Here is a 15,827-nt window from a genome sequence, read left to right as displayed (position 1 = left end):
CTTGCATTTAAAATAATAATAACTTGCATGAGGCGCCTCTTTTTCATCAGATCAAGGGGGGGGCATCTCAGTAGGCACATATTGGCAGCGGCGCTTCGCAAGTTTCTGCAACCTATTTCGTAAATATTAGATGTCTAAAAAACGTCGTTGATTTACCTGCGATAGATGTCTTTTGCTGATCGCGATGGGTAACCTCAATATAGAACTATTTCTGACGCGATGTGAAAGTTCCAAACAAGGTTTCTTGTGCCCGCCTTCCCTTTTTTCCACGCTCCTTCCATGATCTGAACCCCCCCTCCCCCCCCCCCCCCCCACCCCCCCCCTCCGACCACGGGCGTGCAAGACAGCACACCACCAATGGAAAAATTTGGAGGAAGAAGCAAAGAAAGCTTCACTTTGAAAAAGTTTGTCTTTATTTGTTGGCGTACAGTGGCTTGTCGTCTTGGGGGTCAACGCCCTCCTTTACGGAATTTCTAAGCGGCGGGAGCCAACTGGCGGACTTGCCCACTAGACTTTCCGCCATCAGGAGCAATGTTATCGTGTTGCCAAGACGCGAACGGTCTATCCACTTTACTAAAGACCTACAAGACTTTTTTTAGCCTGTTCATTACATGCCTCCTCCGCAGCTATACTGTGGAGGTACTTTCTTTTTACTACACTGCATTAATAAGTGAACTTGTTTTCGAATTATATTCTCTAATAATGTTGTATTCTCGCTATCATTGTCCTACGTAATCTATACAGAGTACTCAGGCACCCTCTAATTGAAATGCTTTTAATTTTTGCCAGATATACGCCCCGCCCATTGTGATGCCATATAAACGTAATTTCAACTCATTTTCTCAGAAATAAATGCTGAATGAAAACGCTGATGTCGTCCTGAACACGATGAACAAGGCCGTCGTAGTGCTCGGTCTTATGATGCCCCCTATTCGCAAGCTTTACTTTTGTGTGTTTTTTTCGTGTGTGTTTTTTTTTATTAAAGCGCAGCTCTCTTTGGCGTCCCGTTCCTGGGTTTTCCGCGTCGTCGGTCGGCCTCGTAACCAGCTCCGCCCCGCCCCCCCCTTTTCATCCCCCCAGCGCTAGCAGCGACCGACTGATACCGTCTGGATGCCGCTGACGCCGCTAGAGAGTCAAGATAACGTGACTGCAATAGAACACCGTCGCCGCCATGCAGAAAGAGGAGGAAAGGGTCCCCCCCCTCCCCCCCTGTATCGGCGGTCCAGCGGCATCAGTCAGTCGCTCCTATCTCTTCCCTCCTCCCCTTATCGTGTTTGTCCGCTTGCTGCGCGCCGCTTCTGCCCTCATCGTTTGCCCGCTGGGTGTACACGCCGCCCCCCTCCCCCCTCTTCCTGCGAGTCTCCCGGTTGTCAAAGCGCCGGCTCGAACTTAATTCCTTTCTTCGCTCCTCCTCCAATGCAACCCCCTGTGCGGTGGCAATCAGAGAGCCAGATCGGTGGCGGCGGATCTGTATATGTGCACCCGCCCGAGCCGAAATTGCCGCTGCCGTTCGCCCCTGTGCGGTGGCAATCAGAGAGCCAGATCGGTGGCGGCGGATCTGTATATGTGCACCGCCCGAGCCGAAATTGGCCGCTGCCCGTTCGCCACTGCGAAATTATCTGCCAGTTCTTTCTGAGCCATGAGCGAGACGACCGATGGAAGTCCCTCCCCGTCTGCTGCTGCTGCTGTGCGGCTGCTGCTAAACGAGCTGCCAGAGCAGAGGCCCCAGCGCCGTCGCCGTCAGAATCCAGAGGTGCGTGCCGCCGAAGCAGAAGCTTACCGTCGCCGCCGTCGAGATGATCCAGGAGTACGGGAAATATAAAAAAAAAATTATTTTTTAATAGCGCATACATGTGTTGCTCGATTTCTTTGCCTCAATCTATCGAAAAGGTGAAACAGCTAATTTGCTGCGCTCAAATTTCGCATTAGGAAGTAACGTAATCGTCGGTAAATTTTTTTTTGTGTGTGTGGTTGTGGGGGGGGGGGGGGGGGGGGGGGATTTTGCTCTTGTGCCGTAAGAGAGAAACGTCTCTCGGACTTCTCTTATGTGCTCATTTTTATTTTTCAAACACCCAATGTAACTGTCATCGCCGCAACTCCATGATGTCCTGGTGGGAAACCATCATGGCGTGTCGCGGAGGTATGACCACGCCGATTCATTTGGTGGCATTATTGTGGGCATAACTATTTTGTGCGTCCATACTTCACCCACATGTATTTTTGAAACTATGCCAGAGCTTGAAAAGGCCGTCCAAACTGACTGGGCCCCCCTTCCTGTGTTTATTTCGACGAAGTGTGTGTCTGTCGCTGTGGTTACCAAATACGCCCAACGGTATGCTACTACTCAAGCCTTTCTGGTGACCTGACTTTTCTCAGACTTCGCTCACCGCTTTCTCTCAAGTGTCATCTCTTACACTACTCGCTCCTGCCTGGACACAACACAAACACGCAACGACCTTAATGAAGTATCAATTGCACGCTAGTTGACATACTGTCGATGTACATTTCCGCTGATCACCGGGATAGAAGCGTGGTCCTGTCTTTTGGTGACAGTATCGGTCTGCAGCCTCGTTTCGACCAACACCACTAATTATTCATCACTTTTTTTTTGTCGACAACAGCATACATGTATTTCCTCTCAGTAAAATTTCGACTTTAGGCCTGACCTTGCACACCCGCTTTTTCTGTTACGCTGACGGCGACCGTTGTCGTCAGGCTGCCGCCCTCATTCTGAGCTTCAGCCTTCACCAGAGAAAAGCTCTCTTCACAAGCAGACCACCTGGATTCGAGCGCATGTATTCGCAGCATTCTGTATATGGGAGCTGGGCACGCTAACCATTACGCTATCACGCCCCCTCCCCCCCCCCCCCCCCCACTCTCACCACCACTACCGGTTTATCTGCTTTCCCACTTCTCGTTTTGTAGCAGATGCAGGCAGACGGACGCAGAAATGAAAAAAAAAAGTAAAGGTTGCTTGAGCCGCTAGCTGGCACATGACCTTAACTTTGACAGACTACTCTTATTGAAGCGCATGTAGGCTTCGGCTGCGTGCAGATCGTCAGTCGCCTTAGCTTTATTGCAAATTTGCTTTCACCGACACTTTTCGGTTAAAACTAAAACGCCGGACATAAATAAGACCTACCGTTGTATTTTTTTTTCTTGTTTTATAGGTTTAAACCAAAAACGCTCATTCCTAACTTTAAAGCAGCAACAGCTTCATCATCAGTGACTTGAACGCTCATTGAAACAAATAGTGGAGTGGTTTGCTGGGCCAGTTGGTGCATGGTGAACGTATAATGGTTTCCAGCAAGTACGGACGCGAGCACAAGTAATGAACAAATAGTGATTTTTTTAAGAAATAGCGTAAGGATACTATAGTTCGAGGTCACGTCGCGGCCAATACGGGCCGACACCCACGTATCGACGAAAAGGCATCACACTACCGATGCAGGTGGCAGGTTACCGAATGATGAAAACAGAAGACACGACTGTTTTTCAGTTCTCGAAACTTATATACAGAAAAAAAAGGCACCCGCCACCATGACACATTTTTTTTTCGACAGCAGCGACACACAACGGCGGACTGATATACTTCTTAAAGGGGGTTAATTTTATTTTTAATCGCAGAACTGCAAGCGCAGGGAGCGCCGCGCGTATACCGCGGCCACGTACGGTAGCCGCGCCTCCTTTTCCTGCAGAAATATGGCCGCCGGCGGCTTCACGCGCTCCCGTAGGCGGCGGCTGGTACTGGCACTCCAGAAGTTTAAGTAGATAACCTCCTTGCATAGAAACGATAGCATTGCTGCTAATATATTGTTGCCTTGGATATGTTTGGCACGACGCCCAAGACGGCAGCCTGCCTTCTAACGCGTTATTATGTTTGCGCTCGCGTCTCTGTCTTGAAGGGACGCGCACTATAACCGTCTTGCAGAGGTGCTTGCGTTGAGCGAATGTAAAGTGAGAAACGCTGTTCTAAAATGCCTCTTCTCTAACTTGTGCAGTAAACCCATGTTTATAGTATTCCCGCAATAGCAAGAGTCACGAGCATGGCAACCCGAACGGCAAGCGTCACGGTAGGGTAGTAACGTGTCGCGACAGCGCAGCTGGAATCCACAGACACTGCCACTAAGGAATACACGGCGAGGTATGGCTGATCAATATGTTATTGCCAAGATTGGTTTTCAGTACACGTTTATTACCAAGAACGGCAGGTGCTTGTACTACCGCAACGGACGGATGCTGGGCGGTGGCTCCAATCATTTGCTCGCCACATCACACATCTACTCTAGAATTCAACAGGTTTCACACCAACTCTCGCTTATATTTTCTCGACCCTTAACTGCGACTTCGCCTGCCACCCGAACTCCAGCTTTTCCTCTCTTGGTCCCCCGCTCCTTTCCCAATGTGCTGAGACGGTTTCACCGATGCTTGTTCCTCCTTTTTCTCAATAAATGACGGCATTCATTCAGTCATTCCTAAATTGCTGCAGAAAATAGCGCGTCTTCATCTCCATAACCACCCTGTCTCTCACCTGGAGTCTCCCATTGCAAAACAATGTTGCTGTATTGCAAATGGCTGAGCGTCGCAAATACAGTTTTCTAGGAATGGCCAGCAGCGCGGCGTGCGATTTTCGGCGGGTGACAAGACAGTATAGAGCACCTTCTCTGCCACTTGCACACTCAGCGCTCTGCTCCGTGGGCTACTATTAGCCGCTAGGACGAAGTACGAAATCAAAGAAACCTGGCTGGGCTGGTCGGGGGCAACTCATCTCGGAATCGTGATGCGTCGATGTAAAATATAAATTTCATATCTAAGCCTAAATGACAGCTATATAGGCGAGGTGAGTTACGGCAGCTCGTGGGTTTGGACTAACGATGCTCTTCACGCTGCACTTTCGTCTTTGCGTGTTTGCGAACAGGAGTGAAAGGCAGGAGGGTAGCACGGCTTCCTGAAATGAAACATTTGGAATAACCCTTTGTTTGACGGTTGGACATATGTCGAGGGCACACGATACGGACCACCTTCAAGCCGGTATCAGCTTGCAAAGGGGGGAAATCAGATGAAACGTAGTCATGCGGATAGGCTTTTAATTGTCATAAGCATATATTTATTGACATTCCTTAAATTGAGGTAAAAGCCGACTAATAAGCATTTAAATTTTCTGTAATATTAATACCTTCTATTAATATAAGGCTGGTTTCTTTTACAGCTCATAAATGAAAATGTAAGCTATCGAAAATAAATTGTTGCGGTAAATGTATAAACGCACGCGCAAGAAAAGTTCTAGTCAATTTCCAAGTATTCACTGAATGAACATGTACGGCGTCTATACTGTCAAGTTGTAGTGATGTGAAGAACAAGGCAGTTCCAAAAGAGTGAGTCACGAATATAGCTCATTAGAAGGTGCGCTTGCGCTGGAAAAGAAAACACTCAAAGCACAATGATGGCTACGCGCAAAGTAGTGCTTCCTCTGTATCTGATCTAGGGATCAAGGCATCGTTTCATCAGATTGGAATGCTCGTACACTGCAACGCAATCTGGGATCCTCAAATTCGACGGAGAACGTACGCCAGTATTCGCTTTCACGTGCGCAATCTGATAAGATAACGCTCTTTCGCTATTGAATCCGTAAGAACATACTGGATATTAGAAACACATGCAGGCGCGTCTTGAGCTAACCAATAACTTTGGAACCGTGATTACACGCTAAATAAAGGTCACCGCACCTCCCCCCCCCAAAAAAAAAAAGAAACATAGTGTACAGTTGCTTTAAACTTTAGCTGAAACATAGTGCTCGTGGTAAAAGGGGCCCCCAAGACTGCAAAGCGGCTCCACCATACAAAAAATTCAAGAGCTAAACACTTTCCAATTAATGTTATTTATCAAACCAGCATATCGTGTTCAATGCAGCCCTGTAGTCCAGGGATCAGTTCCACCGGGGGTAATGTGTTGGAGCTCGTATTTCACGTGACTGTACGAATGTCAGCATTAATTGTCAGAAAATCACAGTATTTTTACAGTGAAGCTGTATACCTCTACCGTCCAAGGCAATTTTCGTGTCGTTGGCGTGCTAAGCAAAAAATTCCTCATATGTGTGCCGATCCCGGAGATAGTGCAATGCCAGGCCGACCTGCGGCGGTGGTGAAGCAGGCGTTAAGCACTCCCCATACGTGGGCCGACCTCAAAGATAGTGCAATGCCGGGCCGACCCGCGGCGGAGGTGAAGCAGGCGTTAAGCACTCCCCATACGTGGGCCCATCCTGGAGATTGTGCAATGCCGTACCAACCCACGGTGGAGGTTACGCAGGCGTTGAGCACTCCCCATACGTGGGCCGATCCTGAAGATAGTGAAATATCGGCCCGACACGCGGGGGAGGCGAAGCAGGCGTTGAGCACTCCCCATACGTGGGTCGATCCCGAAGATAGTGCAATACCGGGGCGACCCGCGGCGGCGGAGAAGCAGGCGTTAAGCACTCCCCATACGTGGGCCCATCCTGGAGATTGTGCAATTCCGTACTAACCCACAGTGGAGGTTACGCAGGCGTTGAGCACTCCCCATACGTGGGCCGATCCTGAAGATAGTGCAATATGGGCCCGACCCGCGGGGAAGGTGAAGCAGGCGTTGAGCACTCCCCATACGTGGGTCGATCCGGAAGATAGTGCATTGCCGGGCCGACCCGCGGCGGAGGTGAAGCAGGCGTTAAGCACTCCCCATACGTGGGCCCATCCTGGAGATTGTGCAATGCCGTACTAACCCACGGTGGAGGTTACGCAGGCGTTGAGCACTCCTCATACGTGGGCTGATCCTGAAGATAGTGGAATATCGGCCCGACCTGCGGGGGAGGCGAAGCAGGCGTTGAGCACTCCCCATACGTGGGTCGATCCGGAAGATAGTTCAATGCCGGGCCGACCCGCAGCGGATGAGAAGCAGGCGTTAAGCACTCCCCATATGTGGGCCGATCCCGAAGATTGTGCGATGCCGGGCCGACTCGCGGCGGAGGTGCTGTTCGCCATTAAGGGGCCCACATACTCGGCTTCGCTGGTCATCCTTCTTCACATAGTGGAAGAGCACTGAGTATATTTTTTTTTAGATCTTAACATTAGACAGCCAAAGTATATACAGCAAAACCCTCATCTTAATATTTCAGTACTTTTCGTTCTAAGGTACATGTCCGCGCTGATCCATATACGAAGTACTGAAAATGTACTCAATGCTTTTTATTCCGGATGATGCCAGGAAACCGAGCCTGATGCCACCAACGCTCAGAAATCTAATGGGAAACGCGCACAATGTTCTCGCACACCTCATGTTATGTACCGTAGCGCTGAGGTACTTCTTGTATAATGTAGAATAGTTCATTGTAAAGGCAGAAGTGCACGGTAGGGCTCATGTGCTTGAGCTCATGAACTTGATTTGTGCATAGATAACCTGTCAAGCTTTCACACTTGCTTTATAAGAAGCCTACATCACCATCAATATGCCGACTGCCTTTTAACTGCACCAAACAAAACTATTTAACCAGTACAAGTATTGGTGACATCATTTTATCATTCGAGTGTTCAGATTAGAAACCTCTGGATGCGGAGTAAGTTGACAAGTTGTGTGCTTAATTAACAAGGCTACGTTAATTAAATTTTGAGTAATTGATCTTAGGTGGCCAAAGAAAATGAGCAGTTTGGAGCCCGTGCTCGAGATTATCTGGCCAAGCGAAGAAATTTTGGAAAAACATGCTTCTGTAAGAGCCATGCGACCGAAAAGTTTCCAATTAAACGCTGTTGGATAGCGTAACTGACGGAGAAAAAGAACATCTGTAAAGTGAGAAACAACAGCACTTCAAGACGGGGCACAAAGGAGGTTCCCACACACACTGCGCTAACAGCTTGAAGCGCTGTTCTTTTTCTGATAATCAGTCAACTAGCCCGTCAGTCAATCCTTGCGAACCTGTCAACCTGACCGCACCTAGCCTTTTATGTTGTAGTCATGAATAGTACGGTACCGTGAGCATGCTCCTTGTGGCCAGTCCGCTTTCGATAGTTATTCACTCAGTTTTCTCGTAGGCAAGCAGTTGAAAGTTTTAGTGTCAATATAGCAGCGAACGTGTGCCGCCGAAAGCTTGCTTGGTCGCAGAACCGGTGTATGACGCAATGATGGTGCAGATTTAGCGCGTCGCAGGCATTGAGACAATGCGCTGCCGCCGAGGGAAGGAAGATAACGAAAGTGAAAAGATTTGTAGCTGCTCACGGAGCCGTGCCGATGGTGACCGTGCCATCGTGGCGAAATCTGGGGCGGCGATATTGACAACTTCGGCGTTTTTTTTTTTTTTTTTTTTTTTTTTTTACAGCGAAGCCGTTAAGAGGAAGCTTTAGCTCGGGTGCTCCTATCTAAATACATGTAAAAGGAGAATTCGTTTTTCTCGGCAACCACAGCACCAAATTTGACGAGGTTTGTTGCCTTTAAAAGAAAAACTTAAAATCTAGTGACTGTTGGTTTCCAATTTTTTAGTTAGGTCATTAATTTTTTATTAAAAACTGGCAAAAATCGCAAATTTTCAAAAAAAGGAACTATCAAGTTTACAACTTTGTAACTCAGAAACGAAAAACGATAATACAATTCTGTGAATTGCATATAATAGTAAATCTAAAGCGGACAAAATTGATATGCTATACATGAATCTCAAAAAATTTAGTAATATGTAAATACAGCTTTTGCATAACCTTTGCGAACAGCGTAACAAATTCACGTAAGATATAAAATGACAAATCAAATTTGTCCGCTTTCAACGGTCTAATGGATGCCGTTTACAGAACTGCGATATCTGTTTTTGATGCAGAGTTATGAATTTGTAAACTTCGTTCTTCTATTTTTTTCGGAACATCAGAATTCTTGAAAATTCTTTTAACAAAATCCAGGACCTAAATCAAAATTTTGCTTCCAAGAGTCACTAGAATTTGACTTTCTCGCACAAGTGCAACAAATTTTATGAAAATCGGTCCAGGGGTTATCTCATAAAAACGTTTTTGCGTTTTACATGTATTTGAATAGGCCGCGTCGGAGTTGGGCCCGAGCTAAAGCTTCCTCTCGTAGCGAGCCGTACCAATTCAATCCAGAAAACAGAAGAGGAGGGCGAGTGCATGCGAGTGCTACGGTGCATGCTACGGCGGCTACCCGTAGCGAGTGCGCTGCCGCCAACTCGTCAGTTACCGAACGTGCTATCTCGGGCATATAACGGGTAGTGCTTTTAGCTCGGGCCCAACTCCGACGCGGCCTATTCAAATACATGTAAAACGCAAAAACGTTTTTATGAGATAACCCCTGGACCGATTTCCATAAAATTTGTTGCACTTGTGCGAGAAAGTCAAATTCTAGTGACTCTTGGAAGCAAAATTTTGATTTAGGTCCTGGATGTTGTTAAAAGAATTTTCAAAAATTCTGATGTTCGAAAAAAATAGAAGAACGAAGTTTACAAATTCATAACTCTGCATCAAAAACAGATATCGCAGTTCTGTAAACGGCATCCATTAGACCGTTGAAAGCGGACAAATTTGATTTGTCATTTTATATCTTACGTGAATTTGTTACGCTGTTTACAAAGGTTATGCAAAAGCTGTATTTACATATCACTAAATTTTTTTGAGATTCATGTATAGCATATCAATTTTGTCCGCTTTAGATTTACTATTATATGCAATTCACAGAATTGTATTATCGTTTTTCGTTTCTGAGTTACAGAGTTGTAAACTTGATAGTTCCTTTTTTTGAAAATTTGCGATTTTTGCCAGTTTTTAATAAAAAATTAAAGACCTAACTAAAAAATTGGAAACCAACAGTCACTAGATTTTAAGTTTGTCTTTTAAAGGCAACAAACCTCGTCAAATTTGGTGCTGTGGTTGCCGAGAAAAACGAATTCTCCTTTTACATGTATTTAGATAGGAGCACCCGAGCTAAAGCTTCCTCTTAAGAGGAACCTTTACCTCGGGCCCAACTCCAAGGCGGTCTTTTCCAATCTTCTGAGATAACCCCTGGACCGATTTTAATTAAATTTATTGCATTTGAGAGAAAAAGGTACGTTCTAGTGACTGTAGGAAGAGGAATGTCTATTTAGGGCCTGAACTTTGTTAAAAGAATTTCAAAAATATGATAGTGCGAAAAAAATAGAAGCACAAAGTTTACAAATTAATAGCTCTGCATCAAGAACTCATATCGCGGTTATGTAAATAGCATATCGACTAGGCTTCAATTTTGCCTTCATTTTTTTTTCTCCTTGCTTTTTTCTCCTTTCGTTCTTCTTTTTTTCAGCGCTGTACACTTTCGCTGACGGCGTTGCGCGCGAGCTGTCGCAATCGCAGCGCACGATTTTGTGCGCTGTACACAAGGACACATGATTAGCGGTATAATTCAGTGCTACACGAATACTGAGGCAGAACAAACGGAGCGCAGAGCATGATCACGCGCTGGAACACGGTAGCAAATGCCATTGTTTCGGTACCTGCGCACCTGACTGCACGACAGTGGGAACAAGCAGACGAAGCGGAAGTAGATCTCTCTTGCTTCGGTGCCAAGTAATGCAAAAAACACGCAGACGTTACGTTTGTGTGTTTTATTATTTCTCTAAACTTCAATTCGTCTATTCAAGCAACTGATCACGCAAATAACAGATGTTGCCTTGAAGAATTCTCGAAATCAAGTGTCACAACGAGTGACGTCCCACTGCGGACACGAGCTCGTAGGCGCAGGGAAACGAGTGCGTCACTGTCCGGCTTGGAGCGCTATTACCGCAAGGGAAAGGGAAAGCGGCGTTCGAATTGAAATTTCAGACCTTTCCGCTGCGCGTAGCGATGTAATTCTTTGCAAACACGATCGTTAGCGCGCATTGTATGCTCTGCGCTTCTCAGCTCAAAACGGCCAGACCTGGTGAGGGGCCCTTTAATGGCTACTTACCCCACTATCACGTCCGCGTGTCGAACAAAATCCCGAAGATAGTGCAATGCCTGGCCGACCCGCGGCGGAGGTCAAGTATGCATTAAGCACTCCCCATACGTGGGCCGATCCCGAAGATATTGGAATGCCGGGCCGACCCGTGCAGGAGGCGCAGAGAGAGAGAGAGAGAGAGAGAGAGAGAGACTCTTTATTAGAAAAACAGAGAATTTTGCCGGCGCGTATACAACCGCTGGCGTGCTACTCTGTATAGGGATGGGGAATGGGATTAAAAGATTTCAGAAGAGAGTGGAAGAAAAAGACAATAAAAATAAATATGAAATGTGCAAGTGGACCTGATACTGATAGTTACAGGTGACATGGCGGGTAAATTTAGGCTTTTGTATGTGAAATGTAGAATCTTTAAAGCTTTCCTGTTAGACCAATTTCTGACAGGTATTTGAGCAATAAATTCAAAACCCGCCGCTGTTTTGTAGGGCCAGGCTTTGAACCTAGGATGCTGGGTAATGTTAAAAGATCGTGGCAAATTATGTCCATTTGTTGCTCAAAAAAATTGTCCCTCGTCGCGGTACGCGGGGCATTCTAGTAATATGTGCTCAATTGTCTCTAAGTTGCCAGAGTTATCACAGTAGGGGTTACTGGTAAGCCCTATGCGGTACAGATAATTGTTCGTGTATGCCGCGTTCAGTCGCAGACGATGGTACAATGTCTCTAAGTGGCGAGAGAGTGGTCGTAGAATTTTCGGTCTGATTTCTGGGTCAATGTAACGCAGGAAGTTATCTTGTTGAAGCGGCAGATTCCAGATGCGGTCTTTCTCTTGATAGGCATATTTTTGCGCCATGCTTGAAGCGTCGGCTTTTGTAAAAAATGTTGTTTTGAAATTGTGGTATAGGAGCCCATTTCGGGCACCTTCACCCGCTTTTTTATTTCCCGAAATACCGGCATGGCCAGGTATTCACAGGAACTTGATGCAATGCCCAGCAATCTTAGTCTTGTGGTGAAGCAATGCAATGATAAGCAATGAAATGCTGCAGGTTGATTATTGCAACGCTTGTGCCTGTTCTACATACTTTGTAGGGCTGCGTCTGAATCCGAGAATATCACCCATGTCTTTGGCGGCTGCTGTCGAAGTACATATGCACGGACCTCCTTAATGCCATATAGCGCTGCTGAAGTAGATGATGTCGCTCGCTCAAGACGAAACGACAAAAGTTGCCCCGTAGAGGGAACAAAACGTCCGCACGATGAGCGATGTCGAGTTGTACAGCCATCTGTGAAAATATGCGTTGCGGCTGCGTATTCTTTGTGCATATATTCTAAAGCTATCTGATAGGTCGCTGCATGAGGCATGTTATTTTTCGCACTGATTCCAGGGATATATGGCACGATGTGCAGTGGGGACAGTGTCCATGGTGAAATTTTTCCTGGAATAATTTGCGACGCCTGAGCAGGAATAGAAATAGACATGCTTCCGATGGCTTGTCCAAAGCTAGATGTAGCACGGGTTCTAGAAATATTCTTTAGAAAGTGGGTCTTCGTATGAATGACGTGTCGGAAGTGAATTCGAAGTGTCTTTTCTGAAGATAGCACTTCAAGAGGCAGGCATCCAGCTTCTACAGTTCCTGAGCATGACGACCCCTTCGGAAGGCCTAGACTTACGCGAAGGCAGATGTTCCTTGCTGCCTCGAGTTTTCTCTTGCTTGTGGGAGACATATTGTGCAGGATGGGGGGGGGGGGGGGGAATACCGTACTGTTCCGTCGACGTAGGCCTTTTGGAGGAACACCATTGATCGACATTGCTGCCCCAATGTGATGCGCCTAAAAATCGGAATACGTGCGACGCCGAGGAAATGTCACTCAGTTTTTTTTTTTTTCACTTGAGACGACCGTGTGAGGTTCCTATCGATCGTCACTCCAAGAAACTTTTGCGTCTTGAGGTATGAAAGGGTACGACCTCCCAACACTAGTGGGTATTTTTCCATGAGCCTCCTCGGGAAAGCCATATCAACGCTTTTGTCGGGGGACAATTTCAGAGCCCTTGGATTTAGGTAGGCCGATATATTTGCCAGCGCTGTCTGAAGACGTTGTTGGGTGGTACTGCGGGAACGCGCCGCGCTCCAAATGCAGATGTCGTCCGCATACAGTGTGATTTTGACGCCATGGGGCAGGTTTCTTCTCAGATGAATGAGGACTAAATTAAATAATACCGGGCTTAACACAGCTCCTTGTGGCACTCCCTTCTCGACGGCATAAAGAGTCGGGGGGCCATCAGGGACACACATGAAAAGTTGGCGTCCGTGAAGATAGTCTTCAATCCATGCATAAAGCCGTCCTCCAAGAACAAGGGTTTCCAAAGCGTCAAGTATTCCTTTATGATAGACCGAATCATATGCAGCCTTAATGTCCAAAAATAATGCAGTAGGTGTGTTTCCACAGACCAATTTCTCTTCAACTTCAATGACATTATCAATTGCGGACCTATATTGCCGGAAACCATTGGTTTCCTCCGGGTAAACTTTTGTAGTTTCTAGGAACCAATTTAGTCGTTTGTGAATCATTTTTTTATAATATCTTCCCTACACAGCTAAGCAGAGATATGTGTCTGAAGGAGGCGTAATTTGTCGGCTGCTTCCCTGGCTTCAGTATAGGAATAACTTTGGCAAGCTTCCATTCCGTGGGAACCTCCCCAGTTATCCCCATGAGGCTTTGTAGTACTCCAGAAGGCGTAGGCGAGATGTGTGGCATATATTTGCGAGCGCTTCATAACTCACACCGTCATGGCCAGGTGATGATCGCTTGTTTGCGTCGCCGATTGCTGCTACGACTTCTTTAATTGTAAATGGTAATTCTAAGTCAGGAAGGGCCGATCGATGTGGACTAGGCTGGTGACTTGCAATTTGCCGAGAAGATTGTGCCCCGCTGGAAAGGAGCCCATAGCACTGCTCTGCCACCTCTTTCAGGAAGGCGCGCTCATGTAATGAGAGGGCGATAAAAGGATAAAGCAGTTTCGGCTCTTTGGGAATGCCTCTGACGACTGGCCAGATATTGCTCAGCGGCTGTCGTATGTCCAGTGTCCCACAAAAGTCCCTGCACCTTTTTCGGTTCAGTTTAGTGAGGTAACGCCGTATATGTCTTTGTGCCAGTCCACAAGCTCTGAGGTCTTCGATATTCTTAGTATTGTTGCGTTTGGAGGCGATCCCACCGCTCGCAACCAGTTTGTTGCGTACTCCAGGGTAGCGTACAGTACTGCTGCCGAGAAGTAGCGACTCCTGCCTATCGAAGCTCGACCGACATTACTTATTGGGTAGCGTGGCGTTTTCGGCGGACTGCAGGCATCCGGTAGACCATGGCGACCAAGCAAGGGCGAGACGATTTGCTAGTGCGAAACTTGCACTGTTTATTCAAAGGCAGTTGAAAGAAAATAAGAAGAGCATGAAGTAAGAAGCATGTAGTATGAAGTATATCTCGGAGCCCCTTCAATAGGCTCTCTACAAGTGTGGGCGGGATCTTGCTTCCGTCGATGACACGTGACAGGCACAGAGAGAGGGCCCCTCCTCCTGCATTACCGAGCACGGGTAGGAGAAGTCAATCCTCTTTCCGACGAATCCGGGTAGAAGGCCCTTTGTGTCCGGCCTAGTAGCAGGTAGGGGGAGGACGTATCGCCCGTGGTGTCTGGCCTAGTAGAAGGTAGGGGGATGACGTATAGCCCGTGGTGTCCGGCCTAGTAGAAGGTAGGGGGATGACGTATCGCCCGTGGTGTCCGGCCATATAGAAGGTAGGGGGATGACGTATCGCCCGTGGTGTCCGGCCATATAGAAGGTAGGGGGATGACGTATCGCCCGTGGTGTCCGGCCATACCTAACAGCATCTCCGGCGGGGGAGGAAGATCCCGACGTGTAGGGGACAGCAGCCGCTGTACGAGGGATCGGCGTTTCGGTATCAGAATTCCCCGTAGAGGTCACGAACCCTTAGTTCGTAGCAGGTAGATTCCAGGGAGTGGTCATCCGTCCTCGTGGCGCTCTTGTGACTTTTCTCCCTGGTCAAGTCCGGTGAAATTAGTCTTGCAAGCAGGTCTCCGTCTCCTGCGTGGGCAAGCAACCACCCCAGAACAGTGCCGGACCCACAACCACAAAGCAGCGAGCACAAGGCCACTCTCCCCCAAGACACACCCGGCTTTTAACAAAAAAGAAAACCCGCTACACCTTTCCCATTCCCAACGCGCCCCCCCCCCTCAACACCAGAAACAGCCATTTCTTGAAAGCGTTAGGACGTGGTTATTAAAATCAGCTAACAATCGGCTTCACTTCGGAAAAACATATGAATGCACGAAAAAAATGCCATGGAAACCCGGATGAGCATGAGGCTTTCGATACTCAAGGGGCAACGACTTAAACCGTCGACATCGCCGTTAAGCTTACCCTTCTTGTAGCGATATAGCAAGCTAGCTTCTGCACCGCCCAAACTACATGAACCGCATGTTTCCAACCTATCGCAGTGGCGTACTTATCGCACGTATTGGTGCCACTGAACAGTCTGGCCATCTTCACAAGTACGTAATCACAAGCGCGCTAGCCTTGTGGTCACTATTCAGAACGCGTACTTGTGTCGTAGGCAAACCTTTCACTACGCCTACTCACGGTTCTTCCTTTAGTCCTTACAGGACACGTAGCTTAAACGAGCAACCAAACTTGCGTAACCTACGCATTCCGTAGAACCCTTAAAAATATGCGTCTGCTAATAACTAGTTCTACGCACGCTCACTAAAGAAGTCAGAATACGCCTTCCCTCAACACACGCGAGCAACCCAGTCATAATTTTGCTTCCTACCGTCCACACAGGACACGCGCTGTTGGAACGAAGAACGCTTCTCGGTGCAAATCATGCACTCACTG

The 15,827-nt window shown here is 47.4% G+C and overlaps 1 protein-coding gene across 1 annotated transcript in view; it reads left to right on the top strand.

Moving 5' to 3' along the window:
• Positions 1-15,827, top strand: part of LOC142576687 (visual pigment-like receptor peropsin) — a 289,960-nt gene that overhangs the window by 61,220 nt on the left and 212,913 nt on the right. The gene's annotated exons all lie outside the window — the stretch shown is intronic.

This window comes from Dermacentor variabilis, chromosome 1 (genome assembly GCF_050947875.1).
Source record: "Dermacentor variabilis isolate Ectoservices chromosome 1, ASM5094787v1, whole genome shotgun sequence".
Lineage (NCBI taxonomy): Eukaryota > Metazoa > Arthropoda > Arachnida > Ixodida > Ixodidae > Dermacentor > Dermacentor variabilis.
This window is presented reverse-complemented; position numbering and strand designations above follow the sequence as displayed.